The 19970-nt window shown below is 57.2% G+C and overlaps 1 protein-coding gene across 3 annotated transcripts in view; it reads left to right on the top strand.

Moving 5' to 3' along the window:
- The window catches only part of MAD1L1 (mitotic arrest deficient 1 like 1), a 337452-nt gene that overhangs the window by 144140 nt on the left and 173342 nt on the right, over positions 1–19970 (top strand). The window contains exon 1 of one of the 3 annotated variants that reach the window (XM_045813337.2): positions 15309–15580. The exons of the other annotated variants lie outside the window; for them this stretch is intronic. The gene's annotated coding sequence lies outside the window, so the exon portion shown is untranslated. Of the gene's footprint in view, positions 1–15308; positions 15581–19970 lie in introns of those variants that run through there. 3 annotated transcript variants of the gene reach the window in all.

Genomic DNA, 19970 nt, shown 5'->3' with positions numbered 1-19970 from the left:
TGTGGAGACAGCGGGACAGCCTCTGCCCTGGAAACATTGCCCATGATTGTAGTGCAGTTTCAAAACCAGGCATTTGGCGTTTGCTGTGTGCGTGTGTGTGCGCACGTGTGTGCGTGTTTGGGGCTGGGTTCTGTGTCGCGCTAGCACGTGTGTCGTTTCACGGAAGCACCACCAGCACAAAGACCTTCCGCCTGCTGTCCCAAAGGCAGAGCCGCCCCGTTGTCCCCTGCTCTGTTTTTCATCTCTGCTGATTTTGGCATTTCAACGATATCATATAAATGGCATGATACAGTATGTGACATTAAAATTTGTATGTTTTTAAACGAATAGACTATTTTTCAGAGCTGTGTTATGTTTGTGGAAGAATGAAGGGGCAAGTACAGACTTCCCGTGCACCTCTTCCCCTGGCTCAGTACTAGTGCCGCTGTGAGCACCCTGCCTCAGCGGGGTACGTCTGGTGCAGTCCGCGATCCGGCTGCTCCCCGGTCGGTGACTCAGGTCCGTCCTTACCACAGGGCTGCTGTCGGGGTTGTGCGCGTGTGCTTTGACAAGTGCGTGATGTCACATGTGCACCTCTGCAGGGTCACCTCACAGAACGCTGGCACTGCCCTCATTCCCCTGTGCCCCACACCCCCCCCTTCTCCCCCAGCCCGGGCAGCCCCCGGCTTTCCCTGTCTCCGTCGTGCCTTTTCCAGGATGTCCTGCGGTTGGAACCTGACAGCGTGTAGCCTTTCCAGACGGGCTGCTTTGAGCAGCGATGTGTTTGCAGGTTCCGCTGTGTGTCCTCAGGGCTTGACGGCTCCTTTCTCTTCAGCGCTGGACCTAACAGCGCTCGCTTCACGAGGGGCATCTTGGTGCCTCCAGGTCTCGGCAGTTTTGAAGCTGCCGTGCACACTTGTGTGCAGGTTGTTGTGTGCGTGCGCAATTCCGGCGTCCGTGTCTGGATCGCACGGTAAGGGTATGTGTCACTTGGAATGCTTAACACCAGTGCTTCCTCGAGTATCTGTGTCTCCCCCTCCTGCAGCTTTTCACACAGCGTGTTTCCTTCCCTGTTTGTAGACGCTCTGTGGGGTGGGGTGTTGCTGTGGTCCTGATGGGCACATAGGACACGGAGCCCGGGAAGGACTGACCTTGAGGCGTGGGCGCGTGGGTGGGCTCTGGCTCCCCGCCCCCGGCCTCCTGCTGGTGACCTCTGCCCTCCGGCCGCCCTCCTAGGACAGGTGTTGAGTCATTTCACCTCCTAGCGTGTAACTGGGTGCGCCTAAGCCTTCGGGGCACGTGTCTGTTTTCCCGGGTGACTGTGACGGTTAACGGAGGTGGCACCCATGGGGACTAGGGTCATGAGGGGCCGAGCCCTGGGCGGGGAGCAGGTGCGGATAGTGCTCCTCCCACTGTCGCTCCAGCTGCCCGTCCCTGGCCACAGGCTCCTCTCCTGGCGCCTGAGCTCAGGCGGGTTGCTGACAGCTCGACATCCTGCGCTCTTACCTCCGCGAAAAGCAGATTATGTCCGTTTCTCTCCCAAAAGAACTTAAACAGCAGCTGCTTCTGATCCGCGTCGCCATCTTCTTCCCGCGTCCTTCTTCAGAGCCCACGAGTTTCCTAATCTTATTAAAAGGATTTCTCTTGTATGCCTTCCTTTTTAATGCTGAAAAGTCCCGGGCTTAGGTGGCATAGAAGGGAAGGCTGAAAGCCCCCGGCGCTCTCTCAGATGCGCTCCCTCTGCCCACCCCCCGGCGGTGACTTGGATCACTCTGCACCTGCCCCCACCCTCTGCCCGAAGCCGGCCGCCACACGAGCTTCATCCTGCACAGCGACCTGTGCTCTACACGGAGATGGTGAGCGCGCTCTCTCCTGACTGTGTTTATGTCTGCAGCCGTCTGGTGGGGGCCTCGGAGATGGGCAGGGACGCACCTGGTGTGTGCAGGTGGGTCGTGCCTGAGGCCCGGTCTGTTTTCAGTCTTGTGTCCGGGGGGTTCTAGCTGTCCTTGTTGGACTGCCGCTGCTGTGGGGCTCATGGCCATTTCTCAGTGATAGGGGTCACTAAGCCACAGCATGTCTTCACTTTCCTACTCTGGACCTGCATTGTCAGGGTTTCCCATCCACACACATGCTCTTACTGATGTCCTGGGGCCCAGTGACCTGGCATGTGGTTTTGGGGGCCTTGCCGAGGTGTGCTGGGCTGAATTGGACCAGAGCCCTCTGTCCCTGTGACTTGACATGAGGAAGCTGAGGAGCTTGACCGTGACCAGGTCGGGGGCTGTTCTGCCCACCCTGTGGCCCACCCTTCCTGGGGCACCCTGGCCTTCTCTGCTGTCCCCCTTCTCTCTGTCCTGATTCCCAGCCTGTCCTCTCCACGCAAGACTTCCCACTGGGTCCCCTGGAACTCTGGGCCTTTGGTGTAGATGGATTTTGGAGGGCCGTGACTGCTTTCTCTGTAGGCCGAGAGGAGTGCTGACGACACCGGGTTTGATGTTACAGATAAGCTCTGTGGCCAGGCAGCGGGTTGAGTGTGCCCCTCATTACCACCCCCCTGACGTTAGAGAGGTTGAGTAATCCCAGTGACTCTGCACTGTCCCTTGGGAGGGCACGAGTAGGTCCTTTAGGGCGTAGCTCCTCCGTGTGCCCGCACATTAGGTGAGATCCTTTGGAAGTGCAGAGTTTGAGTAAGCGGCCCTGGGCCTGTCTGCCCAGCTCCCAGGTGGTACCTGGGCTGTGGGTCAGTGGACAGTTTGAATAGCAGACTCCAGTCCATTTCAGAGCCAGTACAAGGGGACCCGTGATGGACCAGGCCCGGGAGCGTGCCACAGCGGAGACATCGCACACCATGGTGACACGTGTTTCTGTCCGCATGGTGTCCAACGCTGACGGCTGGGCCTTGGTGTTGCCGGTGAGGTCTCTGCAGATGTTGGCAGGTCCCCCACTGTCCACATCCAGCACTGGTCCGTGCTGCACCCTGCTCTCCTTCGGTGACCGCGGTCCTCGCTGCATCCCCTCCACCCCCCAGAGCAGCACCTTTCCTGCTGTGTTCCTTTGTTTATCCGTTTGCCCTCCGGGTGTCTGTCCCGCTGTCCCCGCACCTGCACCCTGCCGTCCAGCGGAGGCTAGTGGCTCCTGAGGGGCAGGGTCTGCGCTGCACATCCTCCTCTTCCTGCTTCGGTCCCCGAGCCTCGCGCCCAGCCTCTGGGGAGCGGCAGGAGCCGGGCTCGGGACTCGGCAGCACTCTGCAGGGTGGGGTGGGTGGCTCTTCTGTGAGTTGGGGTCTCAGAGCCCCGCACCGCCATGGGGAGGGCCTGGGCAGTGATTCACACCCTTTAAGTTCAGGCTCAGATTCAGACCTTGCTTCTTCCTTCCTTCATATGCCCCCTTCACTTTTGCCTGATCACCGAGAAAAGCCTGGAGGAGGGTAGTGTACGTCACTCGGCCCGTGGTTTCTAATTTAACATTTGTCCTGCTTAGCGCCGCGGCCCTCCTCCTTCCAAAGATAGGCAGGATCCTCTCGACTTTAAAATTTAATTTTCAGGTGTTAATACATTGTCCTTTCAGCTTACCTTTCTAGGCTGACATTTCTCTTACATCCAGTGAGGTAGAAAAGTGCACCTGTTCTGTTATGGGAGCGTGCCATTTGCAGGGTTATTAGAAAGCCGGGCTTGTCACCAGTGTCACTGCATTACCCACCGAGGGGGCGGCTGGAACCGGGTCGGGGCAGCGGGAACAGTCCTAGAGAGAAAAGCAATTTTAGGAAATGTAATGAAATCAAAACAAAATGCCTTTTATCCCTCCGCAATTTGAAGATGTTTATGAAGATAGGGTTTGACAGGGTGTTGGGGGGTGGCCCCCGGACCTCCCACCATCCATCCGCAGGCCTCGGGGCCGGTGCTGGTGCTTCTGCCCTGGTCCTCTGGCTCTCAGGCTCCCCAGCTGCGTGGCTCACTTGTCCTCTTCATGTCTCCTGAGAGGGAAGGGGCTCTCATGTTTGGTTCAGCAGCAGTTTGCTGTTCGGAGGCTCTTAGTGTCTAGTCAGGGGTCAGGAAAGCTCTGCCGAATGTTCGTTGGACCAGAGAGGGTGACTTGCCCAGAGTCTGTGTTACTTAAGGGGCAGTGTCCCACCTCTGCTCCCCATCACCTCTGCTCCCCGTCTCCTGCCCGCGCTCGCCGCCTTTGCCTGCCAGCGGCCCCCTCCCGCCTTCCTTCGGGCACTTGGGGTGTGGCCTGTGTGAGCAAGGGCTCCCGCCTCTGCCAGTGGGCTCCTGAGACGGGCAGCCCCTCTGCCGCCCCGTCTGCCCGCCCCTGGATGGGTGTTTGGGGCCGTCAGAAGTGGTTGCAGCGAGATCGTGGACACAGATGTGTCTGCATTGAACGCTAGGACTTAAAATTAGACGGAGCTGCTGGCGAGGGCAGTGGTGGCGCTCAGAGCGCTGGTTCCCTGCCCAGTGCCTCTCGGGTGCCACTGCTGCCAGTAGCCACACATCCTGCTGCTGCGGGACCTGCCTCTAGGCCATCCTGCTGAAGGCTTCAGGGGCACCCAGATGTCCTAGACCTCTGCTGGCGGCCCTTGGCCTGGGGCTGCTTGGCTGTAGGCCTGCCGAGTCAGTGTCCGCGTTCTGGGTGCTCCCAGGCTCTCGCTGGCCTCTGCCCCCGACTTGTCCTCCCTGTCCCCACCCAGAGAGGGGGTCCTGGAAGGTGCCTATGTCCTCAGTGTGGGGACGGGACCCTGCGCCTTCTCTCTGGGGGGGGGTCCCCACAGCCTCAGTGTGGGGGAGGGACCCCGTGCCTTCTGTCTGGGGGGTGTCCCCACAGCCTTAGTGTGGGGGAGGGTCCCCGTGCCTTCTGTCTGGGGGGTGTCCTCACAGTCTCAGTGTGAAGGGGGGACCCTGTGCCTTCTGTGTGGAGGGGTGTCCCCACAGCCTCAGTGTGGGGGAGGGTCCTTGTGCCTTCTGTCTGGGGGGTCCCCACAGCCTCAGCATGGGGGCGGGACCCCGTGCCTTCTGTCTGGAGGGGAACAGCCTCAGTGTGGGGGAGGGTCCTCGTGCCTTCTGTCTAGAGGGGGAACAGCCTCAGCGTGGGGGCGGGACCCCGTGCCTTCTGTCTGGAGGGGAACAGCCTCAGTGTGGGGGAGGGACTCCGTGCCTTCTGTGGGGGGGTGTCCCCACAGCCTCAGCATGGAGGACCCCGTGCCTTCTCTCTGGGGGGGTCCCCACAGTCTCAGTGTGGGGGAGGGACCCCGTGCCTTGTGTCTGGGGGGTGTCCTCACAGTCTCAGTGTGAAGGGGGGACCCTGTACCTTCTGTGTGGAGGGGTGTCCCCACAGCCTCAGTGTGGGGGAGGGTCCTCGTGCCTTCTGTCTGGGGGGGTCCCCACAGCCTCAGCATGGGGGTGGGACCCCGTGCCTTCTGTCTGGAGGGGAACAGCCTCAGTGTGGGGGAGGGTCCTCGTGCCTTCTGTCTAGAGGGGGAACAGCCTCAGCGTGGGGGCGGGACCCCGTGCCTTCTGTCTGGAGGGGAACAGCCTCAGTGTGGGGGAGGGACTCCGTGCCTTCTGTGGGGGGGTGTCCCCACAGCCTCAGCATGGAGGACCCCGTGCCTTCTCTCTGGGGGGGGTCCCCACAGTCTCAGTGTGGGGGAGGGACCCCGTGCCTTGTGTCTGGGGGGTGTCCTCACAGTCTCAGTGTGAAGGGGGGACCCTGTACCTTCTGTGTGGAGGGGTGTCCCCACAGCCTCAGTGTGGGGGAGGGTCCTCGTGCCTTCTGTCTGGGGGGGTCCCCACAGCCTCAGCATGGGGGTGGGACCCCGTGCCTTCTGTCTGGAGGGGAACAGCCTCAGTGTGGGGGAGGGTCCTCGTGCCTTCTGTCTGGGGGGTGTCCCCACAGTCTCAGCGTGGGGGCGGGACCCCGTGCCTTCTGTCTGGAGGGGAACAGCCTCAGTGTGGGGGAGGGACTCCGTGCCTTCTGTGGGGGGGTGTCCCCACAGCCTCAGCATGGAGGACCCCGTGCCTTCTGTCTGGGGGTTCCCCACAGTCTCAGTGTGGGGGAGGGACCCCGTGCCTTCTGTCTGGGGGCTGTCCCCACAGTCTCAGTGTGGGGGAGGGACCCTGTGCCTTCTGTCTGGAGGGGGAACAGCCTCAGCGTGGGGGAGGGACCCCATGCCTTCTGTCTGGAGGGGGAACAGCCTCAGCGTGGGGGAGGGACCCTGTGCCTTCTGTCTGGGGGTGGCCCCACAGCCTCAGCGTGGGGGGAGGGACCCCGTGCCTTCTGTCTAGGGTGTCCCCACAGCCTCAGTGTGGGGGAGGGACCCCGTACCTTCTTCTGGGGGGTGTCCCCACAGTCTCAGTGTGGGGGAGGGACCCCGTGCCTTCTTCTGGGGGGTGTCCCCACAGTCTCAGTGTGGGGGAGGGACCCCGTGCCTTCTGTCTAGAGGGGGAACAGCCTCAGCGTGGGGGAGGGACCCTGTGCCTTCTGTCTGGGGGTGGCCCCACAGCCTCAGCGTGGGGGGGAGGGACCCCGTGCCTTCTGTCTGGGGTGTCCCCACAGCCTCAGTGTGGGGGAGGGTCCCCGTGCCTTCTGTCTGGGGGGGTCCCACAGCCTCAGTGTCTGGGCGGGACCCCACACCTGCTCTCTGGGGGTTGGGCCTTTCCCACTCTCAGGTCCGCTGTTCCCTTTCCCACTGCAGCCTGCCTCCAGGGGCCCCGGGGAAGCCAGGCACTCAGCATTCCTTGAGACTGTCTTCCAGCACAGGGTAGTTCCTGGCCTCTGGAACTCACCGCCCGCTGTAGCAGAACCAAAGGCTACAGCAGCCTTTGGGGTGTTCAGTGAGGTGGGTGCGACTCGCAGCAATGATTTGTCCTGGAGGAGAGGCCGTGGCGCCCGTGCCCCCGACGCTGCCCTGGGACTCTTCTCGCTGGGGGTGTGGCAGAGCCTACGTGTTACATGTATGTGACTGTGTGATTTGTGTATGCGAGCATTCGTGTAGTGCCTTGTGAGTGTGCGTTTGTGCACTGTGTATGTGCGTGTGAGCGTGCGTGTGTGTTTTCAGTCCGGAGAGCCGGTTGTTTGATGTAGTTGGCTACTTTTCCCAGGAGATCCCCATGGAACATTAGGCCCAGAAGACGAGGACCAGCCCTGGCTGTCGTAATAGTTATTAAGTAGCAATAAAGTGGGATCTGTATTTACAGACCCAGAGTGCACTCAGACTGGAAGGTATTAAATATCATCCATCATCAAATGGAGAACAGTCAAATGCAGGGAGAGTGGTTCAGAGTCAATAATCTTTTGGTTAACTTCGCCCGTAAAGATCCAAACTGCCCCTAATAAACTTCCGAGGAGGAGGGAGGGAGTTCTTGCAGACCACAGCGCTCCCAGCACTGCCCCGGACTCAGGCCCACCGTGTGCCATGCCTCTGGGCTTGCGGCATCGTTCCGAGGTGACTGGATGTCCACTCTGGCCTCATGCTGTGGCTATGGCCAGGACAGAGGCATCTCTCTGTCCCTTCCCAGAAGTCTGGTTGCTTTCTTCTGCCGTAGGTCATTCCCAGCTTGCACCGTGTCTGGAGAGCAGGGAGAACGCAGCAGTCCCGTTTGCCGGCAGTGACTGGGGCTTGGGGAGGGAGCGTGCCGGCTGCAGGCTGTCGGCCCAGGAGTGTGGTGCTCAGTAAGGAGAAGCTTGGCGGTGCCCTTGCGTCCGTGGTGGGTCGTGGCCCTCTCTCTGGCGGCCCCTCCTTCACCAAGGCTGTGCGTCTCCTCGGCACATGCGGGACGGGTGCATGTGAAGGTCTTACTCGCAGGAGTGGCCATGTGTGTGCCCCGTACGTAGCTTTGTCCCCGGGGAGGCCAGGTGGAAGCAGGCCAGTGTGGACTTCATCAGGGAGCGACTGTGGGCTCCACAAGGCTCTCAGTCTATGGGATTGGCTCCTGGCCGAGGGTCAGTGGCGCTGCTCCTTGCCTGACCGGGGGCTGAAAGTAGACTTGAGAGGAAGCCGGAGGCTCGTGGGAGGCCAGTGTGTAAGCAGCGGTCTGTGTCGTGTCTGCCATGCGGCCGTCCTCGTAAGGGGACATCAGCCCTGGAAGGTGTTTGCGTAGCTTGAATAGATGCGCTTTCCAGGTACAGGGCCTGGTTTCTGAAAGAATATGAGAGAATTTGGACAGTTACTGAATTTGCCCCTTCTAAAGTTTTTATTTTCTCTAGAGGTTTTGAGGAAATTTTACCATTTGTTTTAAAGGGTTCTCTCCTCATGCCCCTCAAGCCTCCGGCCAAGGAGCCGGGTGGTGCCCTAACAGTGTAGCCAGCGTGACAGGTGCCCCGAGGAGAAGGGGACGGGATCTCCTGCCAGTCCTGTGCCTGTGGAGTCCAGTGCAAGGTGGGAGAGGCGGGCTGGCCCTCTGCTGTGCAGTGGAAGACAGGCTTCCAGGTGGCCTTCTGGTTCCGAGTTCCGATCGGCCGGTGAATAGCAGTGAGAAGCTGCGTCATCGCGGAGTGCTGTCCTCGAAAGGGAGTGCCCCCTACCCTGAAGATGTGAGCAGGGGGAGATTTCAGCACAACCCTGCCTGCTAGTGGACCACCCACCTCCAAGTTCCCTGCGGGTGTTCAGAGATGCTGATTCTCTGGCTGGGAGCTGGCGAATAGCCGGTGGGGGCTGCCTGCCGCAGGGAAGCGGGTCCAGCCCTGAGCCCACCTGCCACCGGCTGGCCGCGCAGCTCCTTTCTGTAATGCAGGACCCACCCACCCCGAGTGGTCTTGGGGGCTCGTGCACGTGGTCCGGGTGGGCTGCGTGCTGCAGGCAGCGCTCTTCTAGGTGGGTGCTTTGGCCTCCTCTGGGTCCCCCAGGAGAGCCATGTGGACTTTGGTCCTACTGTGTGCGTCACGTGCTCCCCAGAGCTGAGCGCTCCGCCACACACACTGCCCTGAGGAGCTGTGTGTGGGCATCTGCTGACACATGGGCTCCCACTTTGCTGTCCCCTCCCCTTCCTTTGAGGGATTCGGTAGCCTTATCCCTTGCTCTGGGGCCTGCAATTCCCAGTCAGGGACGCTCTCTTTTCCAGGGCTTCCTCGGGGCTCTCCGTTAAGCTTTTACAAAGGGCTTTATCCCCAGCTTTATGGAAGTCTCTAAATAAATTAGATCCATTGGTTAGCCTTTGCCAGTGATTTTTATTAACCTCCGGTTAAAGAAATATTGCTAGTTACAGAAGCGTGATTTATTCCTGTATAAGCCAGCCTCGTTTCACCACCTGTAAGCCCTCGGGAGGAATGGCGCCGTATAAACTCGAAGTGCTGGGCGGTAATGAGAAGCATATATAAGGAGAGGGCTTGGTGGCTGGAGGGGCTGTGAATCTGTCTTTTGAAGGCACTTTTCCCTTTCACGTGAAGTTAACTGGGGAGAGTTACCTGGAGGGGCGTCTCCCTGCCCTGCGGGTGGAATGCTGAGCCCTGCCCATGCCTCCTGCAGCCCTGAGCCCTCGGCCTCCCGCTCAGATGCCAGACCCATGTCCAGGGACTGAGTTCCAGGCTGGAGAGCGGCGCAGACTGCAGGGTGCTTAGGTGAGGGCGTTAGCGACCCTCCCCATCATTACTGGCTCCTGGTGGCTCTGCCCTGGAGGCCACGATGCTACGGGGCAGGCTCAGAGGCCTGGGCTCAGGTTCTGTACGGCTTGGGGTGTGGGACCTCCCACCTGAGCTTCTGCTTCCTCTGTGGGATGTTGGGGTGCGGGGCATGGACCTGACATGGTACCGCTCCTCCTCTTAACTTCCCTCCACTGTGTCGGGGACACGCAAGTGACCTGTGTGCCTTCGATACAGTGGGAATGCTTGTCGGCCTCCTTCCCTGCTGTGCTCGTCACTCAAGCAGGTGGCTTCCGTGCTCGCACCACCTTCTCTTCCGGGCGGAACCCAGTGAAGTTGAGCAGAAGCGGGCACCACATGGGCTGCAGGGCACCGAGGACGGTGGCGGCTGGAGCAGAGGGACAGATTGCCCACGTCAGCCCTGATCTCCAGTCTGCTCGCCTGGCTGCCTCCGCCGTTAGATCGTATTTGTAAATCCTTGTGAGTGAAATCCAGATCGCACAGCAGTGTCTTTTGGGACCTGGTGCTTGTGTTCTTAAGGAACCGTTTCCAGGTATGTGGCTTCTCTCTGGCCCCCCGTGGCCAGACCTGAAGCCCTGTCATGGTGGCATGGCCCCCAGAGTGAGTGTGTACGTTTCAATCCGGCTCCCCTGGGCATGCCCTGGGCATGCTGCTTGTGGTCTGGCCGTGCTCTTAGTGGGCCTGCAGCCCTCTGCCGCCTCAGGAGAGACTGATGGTAGCGGCGCCTCCGTGTCAGGCTTGGCAGCTGCCTCCTTAGACCCGAGCAGGCCGCTGCGCATGGACTGCCCGAGCATTTGCTCTGGTCTGAATCCCCTCAGGCCTGACCCCCATGTGCTTCCTGCTCAGCCCGGAGCATATGCCCGCTTTGGACCCCTTGGCCTCCTGTGTACTTCCGCACGTCCCTGTACCCCCTGCTGCCTGCTTCAGACCATGGCCAGCGGTGACCCGGGGTCCTGTGTAATTGCAGAGCCGCGTACTGCGAGCCCGGCTGGACCCAGTCACAGCCCCAAAGCCACTGCCACCTCCCTGTTGCCTGCAGAAGGAGGGGTGTGGAGCCGTCCAGTGGCAGGTCTCCGCGGCCGGTTGGCTGTCTGCTTCCACAGCCGCGGGACTCAGCACTGTCTCTGTGCGGGCGGGGTGGGTGTTGTTGAGGCGGATGGCCTGGCCGGCGGCCTGTGATGGGAGAGGGCTCAGGGCCCAGAACCCTGCGTCTGGGCAGGTGTGGCCCGGTGGAGCAGCCCAGATTTTCCAGGGAACAGCTGTAGCTCGGCCTTTGGTGAGCACATACCCAAGTGTCCCTTCGTCAGGCCGGTCCTTCCAGACACTCTCTATGCTGGCCTGGCAAGACAGCCCAGGCCGGTGAGAGCCTCCTGTCAGAGCAGATTGCTGCGTGGCTTTTCAGAGGATTAAAGTTAATTAAAGAGCTCTTCCTTGCTTTCATTTCCTGCTATCTGCCAGCTATTTACATGCTAATGCAGGCCTGCCGCCCAGAGTGAGGAGGGCGTCAGCTCCAGGCACCTCATCACGCAGGAAAACAGTGGGAATGAGATGAGCACTCCTTTATATATTTATATTGTGTCCCTATGGGTAGTGAGAGGTGTGCGGATTCAAACACATTTGAAAGTCAGTGGCACAGTTTTTTGTTTTTTTTTTAAATATTTCCTGAAGAGTCTACGAGGCTGACTTGAATATTCTCCATCAAGGCCGCATCTTACGCTGCATAATTGAATGCATTATGCATGGTAATCTCTTTGCATAAGCAATTTTATAAAGGAAGAGGATGCAGAAAGTGGGGACCAAACTTTGCAAGTGCAGCACTGTCCTTGCTGGCAGCCTGGCTTCCTTGGTGAGGGGCTTTCCGCCCAGAGGGTCAGCTGGTGACGGTGTGCTCTGAGTACGCTCTCCAGGAGAAGAAACCGTGCGGGGCGCGTGGAGGGACCTGTTCGATGTGTTTGGGTAGATGAGGGAATGCTGATGCCATCATGCAGTGTGCTTGGGCTGCAGGGGTCCAGCGGTCTGGGGTTTGTACCTGTGGAGGGGGTGTGTGTGTCTTTTTCTTCGTAACAGCAACTTTTACAGGGGGATCGTTCCCCCGGACCTTTGTTGGTGTGCCTTGCTGGAACAGAGCTGGGTGGACGAGGAGCTTTGGTGGCAGGTCGGTCAGGGAAGGATGGGCACCAAAGCGAGTCTCTCCTCCGGCCTTCCCCTCCTCCTTGGCGGCCTTGGTGGTCGGTGGCATCTTCGCAGCATGGAAGTGATACCGTTTTGTTGGAATCTTACTTTCCTCAGCCAGAGAGGGTTTAGTGGTCTATCACTGAATTAGATGCACGCGAAGCCCTTCCTCATCTGGTTCGATTCACACATTTGGAATATCACCTGTCAGCCCAGAGCAGTGCTGGACACCTGTCTAGTTACTGACCTGAGCTTCTGAGGGCAGCATTAGCTGCAGTGCCCAGCACCTAGGCTTGCTGAATGCTTTGAAAGAGCAGCTAACACTTCTGTGTCTACAAGACGGAGAAGTCGTATTTTCTTCCCCTGCTGCCAAGTATAACTAACAACCCTGCACATTATGTGTAAAACAAACGTAAAAGACGCAGAAAGGTGGTGGCTGGGGACCTCGGGACCAAGGAAACAACATGTGGAGAGTTTCCCGGGTTTTGCTTTTTCCTCTTATCCCACAGTTGGAGCTGGAGAAGTCACCAGCCCAGAAGCGCCAGGGGCCCCGAGCGCCCGTGGGGCCGGACGTGTTAGGCTGTAGCTGGACGTACAGTAACCTAAGCGAGCACATAGTGGCGGAGCTCAGTAGTGGAACGCGGGGGATAGTGGGAAGCGTCCCTGCACCTGGAGACAGAGCAGTGGGAACCACCCAGTGTGAGCGACACGGAGGAGTGCACCTGGAGAGACGCGGCAGAGCCTCCGGGACCTCTGGCATCTGGACAGAAGCTCGCACTCACACGGACGTCCTCTGGTCCTCAGGAGAGGAGAGGCAGGGCTGACGGTCCTCCCAGGGATGCCGGTGAGGTCGTGGTGGCTCCTTCATCTCTTAGGGTTTTCATTTCTTCCTGAGTCAGTTTTGGTAGTCGTGTCTGTGGGACTTTGTCCATTTCACTAGCTTTTTTGAGTTTTGGGTCTAGTTGTTGGTAGTGTTCCTTATATATATATGGGCTGGCCTAGCTGAAGGTTTATCGATTTTATTGATTTTTTTAAAGAGCCAACTTTGGGCTCAGCTGATTTCTCTATTGTTTTCTGCACTCTTTTTTTTTTTTTTTTTAAAGATTTTATTTATTTATTTGAGAGAGATAGAGACAGCCAGCGAGAGAGGGAACACAAGCAGGGGGAGTGGGAGAGGAAGAAGCAGCCTCATAGCAGAGGAGCCTGATGTGGGGCTCGATCCCATAACGCCGGGATCACGCCCTGAGCCGAAGGCAGACACTTAACCGCTGTGCCACCCAGGCGCCCCTCCGCACTCTTTTTTATTTATTTCTGCTCTCATCTTTCTTATTTCCTTTCTTCGGCTTGCTTTGGGTCAGCTGGTATTTGAGGAAGATGCAGCGGCAGTTCGGTGAAAGAAACATGGCCTTGTAGCAGGTCACACCGGAGCACTCGGGCACCCGTAGGCAAAAACAAGTGCGAACCTCGGACTTTATACAAAAGGTAACACAAAAATAAATGTAGAACATAAAAGTACAAAACTTTTATTTAAAAAAGAGAGAGAGAGAAAATCTTCAGGGCGTAGGCAAAGAGTTCTTAGACTGGGCCATCACAAACACGTTCCGTAAGAGAAAAAGTGATAAACTGGAGTTTGTAACAAGTGCACACTCCGCCCCACGAGAGACCCTGGTCCGAAGTGCAGAGGCGCGTGCAGGCGGGAGCGCGTTTGCAGGCCGCGTGTCTGACGAAGACTGTTAGCTGGGATGAATTAAGAACCCCGAATACTCAACAGCAGAGAAAATCTAATTAGAAAACCGGCACACACAGATGGCAGGCGAGTGCAGGCAGAGATGCTCAGATCATTAGCCAGCAGGGAAATGCAAGTAAAACCGCAGTGAGAGATCACCGCACACCTCAGAACGGTTAAAATGAAAAATGGAGACACCACCAAGTGCTAGCAAGGATGCGGAGACACCGGGTCTCGCACCGTCCGCGCGGGAATGCAAGCTGGCGCAGCACTCTGGGTTGTAACGTCTCCATTTGTTGAAAGCTGGACTGCGGTGACCACATGGCCCCACAGGTGCACTCTGGACATTTATCCTGAGGAAATAAAACTTCTGTCGGGACTGCTGCGAGCTGCGTTGTGTGGGACAGCCCAAAGTGGAGGGCGCGCCAGTGTCCACCAGCCCTGCGTGGTACGCGAGCCCTGCGTGGTACGCGAGCCCTGCGTGGTACGCGAGCCCTGCGTGGTACGCGAGCCCTGCGTGGTACGCGAGCCCTGCGTGGTACGCGAGCCCTGCGTGGTACGCGAGCCCTGCGTGGTACGCGAGCCCTGCGTGGTACGCATGGCAGTACGGCCGTTGGTTGGGGGTTGGTTGGACCCAGCTGACCTTCTCCCTCCAGCTCCTCCAAGCTGTTGTGATTCCTTCTCTCCTACTCTGTCCCTGGGCGTTTTCACCCTCGGACGCTGGCGTGGGTTGTGGCCTTGCCCCTTCCGGGGCTTTGACTCCTTGTGGAGTGGCCACAGTCAGCGTTGAGAGCGAACCGGAGAAGTGTCCCCTTAGCTCGCTGGGCTTCAGGCTGATGTGTCTGGAGGTGCCTTGGAACGCCCAACCTCTTTAAAACCTAGAGCACCTCTTTTTTGTTTCTCAGTTATAATACTGCACATTGTGGATCATTTGGAAACTTCTGAAAAGTATAAAGAAGACATTTTAAAAGACCTTAATTAATTTACCCAGAGGTGGCATTGAAATCATATTTGGATGTTTCCTTCATTTCTTCATTCCTCCCTCCTTCTCCTTTTATCCATCCATCCATCCTTCCATCCATGCATCCGTTTATCCATCCATGTGTCCATCCACCTATCCGTCTGTCCATCTGTCTGTCAGTCCATCCATGCGTCCATCCACCCACCCGCCCATCCGCCCATCCATCCATCCATGCATCCATGCATCCATCCATCCACCCACCCATCCATCCATCCGTCCATCGCTGGTTGATGACGTAGGGCCAGGTGCTGTGGGATCAGCTGTGCTCCTGTAGCTATCCCAGGTATTAGGAGAACGGGCATGAACAGGACAGACAAAACCTGTTTGTGTCCTGTGTTTGTCACTTAACATTTATTGTGACAAACGCTTGGATCGTAAAACAGTTTTTGAAAATAACACCCTCAGTGGCTGTGTAATGTTCCTTTACACGGATGTATCAGATTAAACTCTTTATTGGAAATTTAGATTGTTTTTAATTTTTCACTAGTTTTGCTGGTGGGAGCAGCGTCCTTGGATACAGCCCATGGCTGTATCTCTGACTCATTTCTTAAGATGTGTCTCAGAGCCTGGGATTGCTGGTTACGGGGTAAGAGCAGCGTTGGGACACTCGGTCGTATTGCTAGCTCCGTGCAGGCCCCTCCAGCTGGCGTGCCCTGTTGGCACTATCATCTGCGGTTCATTTCCTATCACTCTGGGGAAGAAGTGGATCTTACTGGATTTATGTGGCACTTGCCCAAGACTCTGCATTCAGTCCACTCCCGTCTTAGACGACACTGTTTGTTCTCCAGAGGAGGGAGGAGGTTTCCGGGGATTCAGTAGCTTGCCAGAAAGCATTGCCAGGAAGTGGGAGAGCCAGATTTGCAGCCCGAGTCCAGTCCCTCTGCAAAGGGAGGGCAGCTGAGAAGCAGGGAAGGTTCAGCAAATTAAGGGTTTTTGAAGTCAGATTTGTACAGTAGTTGCCCTGTGGCTGTTCCTTCCTGCTCTGAAGAGAGACAGCTGGCCGCTTGAAATGTCTGCGCCGTGTCAAACGTTCATTGCTGTTTGACCTGTGTGGCCTTTGCTGCCGGAGGAGCCCGTGCACGGTGGCACAGGACGTAGGTGATGGGGGCCCTTAGTCAGATCCCGTTGTGGTCCCGCAAGCACCCGGGCGGTGAGCTGCCCGCGTGCTGGGCTGTGACTCGACCATGCAGGCCACCCTCCCGTCTGCCCCGCTGCCTGTCTTCAGCAAGAGGAGAGTGGGGGGTGGGAGGGGGCTGCAGGGGTGCGCCGGCCCCCTATGTGGGGAGACCGCCAGGCAGGGGCTTCTCTGCCCTGCAGTGACGGTGCTGGGAGGCTGCCGCCAGTATGAGCAGCCACCTTGGCTTCTCTCTCCGTCCTGCCACTGGCTTGCTGAGTCTCTGGGGCTTGTGTCCCCAGGCCCACAGATCGCTGCAGCTTTCCTCGCTGAGGGCAGTGGGAGTCTGTTTTTGTCCTCCTGGCAGGGCTTCTCTGTCCTGTGACATGTTTGTTCTTCGAGTCTCAGCTGAGCTGGGGTGAGAGCAGCTTTTGTCCCTGAGTCCTGCAGCCTTGCTGCCCTGTTCGCTGTCCGGTGGGCCTGGAGGGGCAGTCGCACTCGGGGGCCTTGCTCAGCTGTCCCCTCGGACCCAGCACCACGTTGGGCCTGCTGGGCCAGTGGAAGGGCAGGCCTGCAGCTGGCAGCGGGAGTCGGCTTTGTGAGCACCGGGAGCAGGGGATACTCAGTGTGGGGATGGAGCCTCTCTTTTGGCTCCGCTCGAGGCCGATGCCAAGAACCATCACGTGTGATTCAGAAAGTCGGGGGCCAGAATGCCCTGCAGGGCCTGACCCCTCCCTGCATCCCGAGTGCCAGCGGGGGCCTGTGGGACCCTGGGAGGGAGCCCGTGACTGCGGCACGGGCAGAGGGAGCATGGCCACAGTTCCCTCCTTCCCCCAGAGGCTGGGAGGAGGAACCTGGAGACCAGAGGGCCGAGGGAGCGGCTTCCCAGCCCTCCTAGCCTGTGAACCTCACTCAGAGCCACTGCAGGGGCATCGAGGCAGGTGGCCCTGCCACAGCGGCCGGCCCCTGCTCTCGTGACCCCCAGGGTCATGCGCTGGGGGACCAGGCACCGAGAGAGCCCTTCTGCCAAGTACTGCGAGTCGTTCAGCGTTATATTTTTAACACCTTTTCCTTGCTGAGTATCGTCTTGGGTGTTGAAAATTCAGCTGTGAAAGACAAAGAATGTCTCACCTACCCTGTGGAGCTCGCCTTGTGGTCAGGGAGGCAGGGAGAGTACTGACCTAAATAGGAAGTTGTGATGATGGCTGAATGGTGGGCCACAGGGTGTTGAGGGACCCCCCACCCCACATGGGCCCCCGTCCTGGGACATCCCCCACCCCCCAGTGGATCCCCATCCTCGGACCACCCCCCCACCAGAGTGGGCCCCTGCCCTGAGACACCCACCGGAGTGGGTCCCCTGTTCTGGGATAGCCCCTCACCCCTGTCCCGAGCGGGCCGCCGTCCAGTGGGAATAGCCAGGCTTGTATTCTGTTGTTTAATGGGGGAAGACATTCCAAGAAGGTGGAGTAAGAGTAATAATCAACAAGAGCTGAAACTTAGAAAATGAAATTACGGGTTTTACATAAATGATCTTACCTGGTCTTAAACATAAACCTATGAGACGAGATTTCTTGTCTCTCACGGTTGACAGAACTGAGGCTCCGGTGGAGTCCCTTGCTCACGCCTGCCTTGGTGCCACATGGGGTCTGGGGTCCAGGGTCTTCTGTAGACGTGGTGGCGTGAAGAGCTGAAAGCAGGCCTTTTTGTGTGTTGCTCTGTCCCGTGGGCCCGGTGGTCGGTAGTGGGTGATGTTTATGAAACGAGTGAAGGCGGTGGGTCTGGGTGTGAGCTGTCTGGTGTCCTGGGCTCTGCGGAGGGGTCTGCACACGAGCGTGTGCTGAGACCCTGACGTGTGTGAGGCCGCGCGACTGAGCCGAGAGAGCGGCGGGCAGGGGTTCCGGCGGGCCCAGGTGCGGGGTGCACCTGCACTGTGAAGTGTTACAGTGTAGAAGGTGGGACTTGGAAGGTCCTCCGAGCCGACGCCCGTTTGCCGTCCTCCCGCAGAGGCGCCTTACGCACCCCTCCCTCCGCGCTGCTCCCGCTTCTGCTCTGGCACTGTGGGCTCCTACCAGGGAGGTCTGCCTCAGGTGCCGCATGCCCTGCCTACCCCCACCTCCCGCACCCTCCCTCTTTCTGTATCCTTTTTGCTTTTTTGGCATTTACCTCCAACTCCCTCCTGGGCTGGGAGAGCAGGGCTTCCTGCAGAGCTGGGCTAACCCCAGATGGGCGCCCGAGCCACTGGACGTGAACTTTCAATAGAGGACGCAGAACAGCACAGCCTCCCTCGGCCTTGCTGGGGATGCTTCCCAGTGATTGGTCATCGTGCTCGGAGCCCTTGTCATCTGGATTTCTGTCCAGTCAGCAGAGCAGTGTTCAAGGAGGGTCTGGCAGAGGGAGCCCCTCCCTGAGCTCTCTGGTCAGCTCCCTCGGGAGGGCCCGGGGGGGAGGGACGAAGCCCATCCGGTGCCTGACCTTCCCATTTGAGGAGGAACTTTTGAAAGTCGAGCTGTTTGGGTCGTGTCCTGTGTCCTGGAGACTTGGGGTTTGGGTGCTTTAGTGAGTGGTGAAGACCTTGGGGTCACTGTTGCCCGTGATCTCCTTGTGCTCTGCAACACAGGGCCTTGGGCCAGGAGCTGCCATGGAGCCTTGGTTTGTAAAGTGCGTCTCCATGCTGGTGTCCGTGTCACGTTCAGCGTGACAGCTGAGCCACAGACCCTGCTTCCTGCGGACCCGGGTTCAGGTCTCAGCTCGGTCACCAGCGTCTGAGGACCGTGAGCATGTCAGGGACTCAGTAAACCCGTTTCCTCATCAGAGAGGACGCGCCCCTGCCTGCCGGCGTGGTTCTGAAGATGGAGTGATCGACGGTTTCGTTCATTCACACTTCGGTTGAGCAGATATTTTACTTCTTGTTCAGTCTGGTTGTTTGGTTGTGTGTGCTCTCTCTCTTGAGCTGTCTCGTGAAGAGTTCATCGGTCTTGTCAGCCCCTTGAACGAGCCGGCTTCTAGCATTCCTGATTCTGTACCGTATGTATTCTGCTTCATTAATTTCTATTTTTATATTTTTTCCTTTTCCTTTTTAATTTGATGGTGGGTTTTTCCCTTTCTTCTCTGCCTTTCAGGCTGTGAACATGGATGCCGACTGCATTTCTGATACACCATATTGTTCTTTTCATTTCAAAATACCAATTTCAGTTGTGATTTTTATTCTGACTACCAGGTTACTTGGAAATAAACGTAATGTCCAACATTTTGTGATCACCCAACTGTTTATTTATCGCTTAGTGTCATTGCGTTCGAGGACCATACCCTGGGATGTGTGTATGACCCCCTTGGGAGCCGGTGTTTGTGAACGGCCCGTGCACGCTTGAGAATCACGCGTGGCCTGCATGGTAGGACGCAACGTCTTGGAAATGCCTGCATTTCAGCTGTTAATCATCCTGTTCTGATTCTGCATGTCCTCAGTGACATTTCTCCCGTTTCCTCCCATCCTGAGAGACCTCTGTTGAAATTTCCCAGCTTCACTGTAAGTTTGCCTATTTCTCCTTTTAATTTTGTCAATTATGGCAGCATATCTTTATTAGGCCCATATAGACTGAAAATAACTACCTTCCTGGTCGATTTAGCCTTTTATTATCGTGAAATAGGCTCTATAGTTTCTTTTGATCTTTGAACCCTCTTTGTCTGATATTAATACAGATGTATTGGCTTCCTTTTTACGTAGCCTTTGTGTCTTTAGTATCTCGTTTTATTTTGATCATTTCTTCATTATTTTATTACGATGTCGCTCCTACACAGGTTAGACATAGAGTTTATGTTTTTATTCAGTCTGAAAATCTTTGTTTTTTTAGTTGAATTATTTAATTTAGTTGCAATTAATGATACATTTGCTTCTATTTTTTTAAAGATTTGTTTTTTTATTTCAGAGAGAGTGCATACGGGCAAGTGAGCAGGGGCAGAGGGAGGGGCAGAGGGAGGGAGAGAATCCCAGGCAGAGTCCCCACTGGGCGCCGAGCCCAGCACAGGGCTCCCTCTCCCAACCCCCAGATCACCACCTGAGCCAGACCGAGCCGCCCAGGCGTGCCAGTAAATTTGCTTTTAGATGAACCATCTCACTACTTGCCTTTTGCTTGTGTTCTTTTTTGTTTAGTTTTAATGCTTTATTGTAGACTAAACCATCCCCCCCTCGTTATCTTATAGTTATGCTTTAATGCAATTTTTTAGTGCCTGTTACGTTGATTATAACAGACTATCAAAGTCTCACAAAAATAAATACTTCTCTCTTCTCGCTGATTCAGGGGACCTTAAAACACAGCATCTGTTGACCTTTTGCTCCATTTATAGACTATTATTGTTGAGCCCTTTACACACAC

The sequence above is a fragment of the Ursus americanus genome, chromosome 2 (assembly GCF_024610735.1).
Source record: "Ursus americanus isolate L20-20 chromosome 2, mUrsAme1.1.p, whole genome shotgun sequence".
NCBI classification, from domain to species: Eukaryota; Metazoa; Chordata; class Mammalia; order Carnivora; family Ursidae; genus Ursus; species Ursus americanus.
This window is presented reverse-complemented; position numbering and strand designations above follow the sequence as displayed.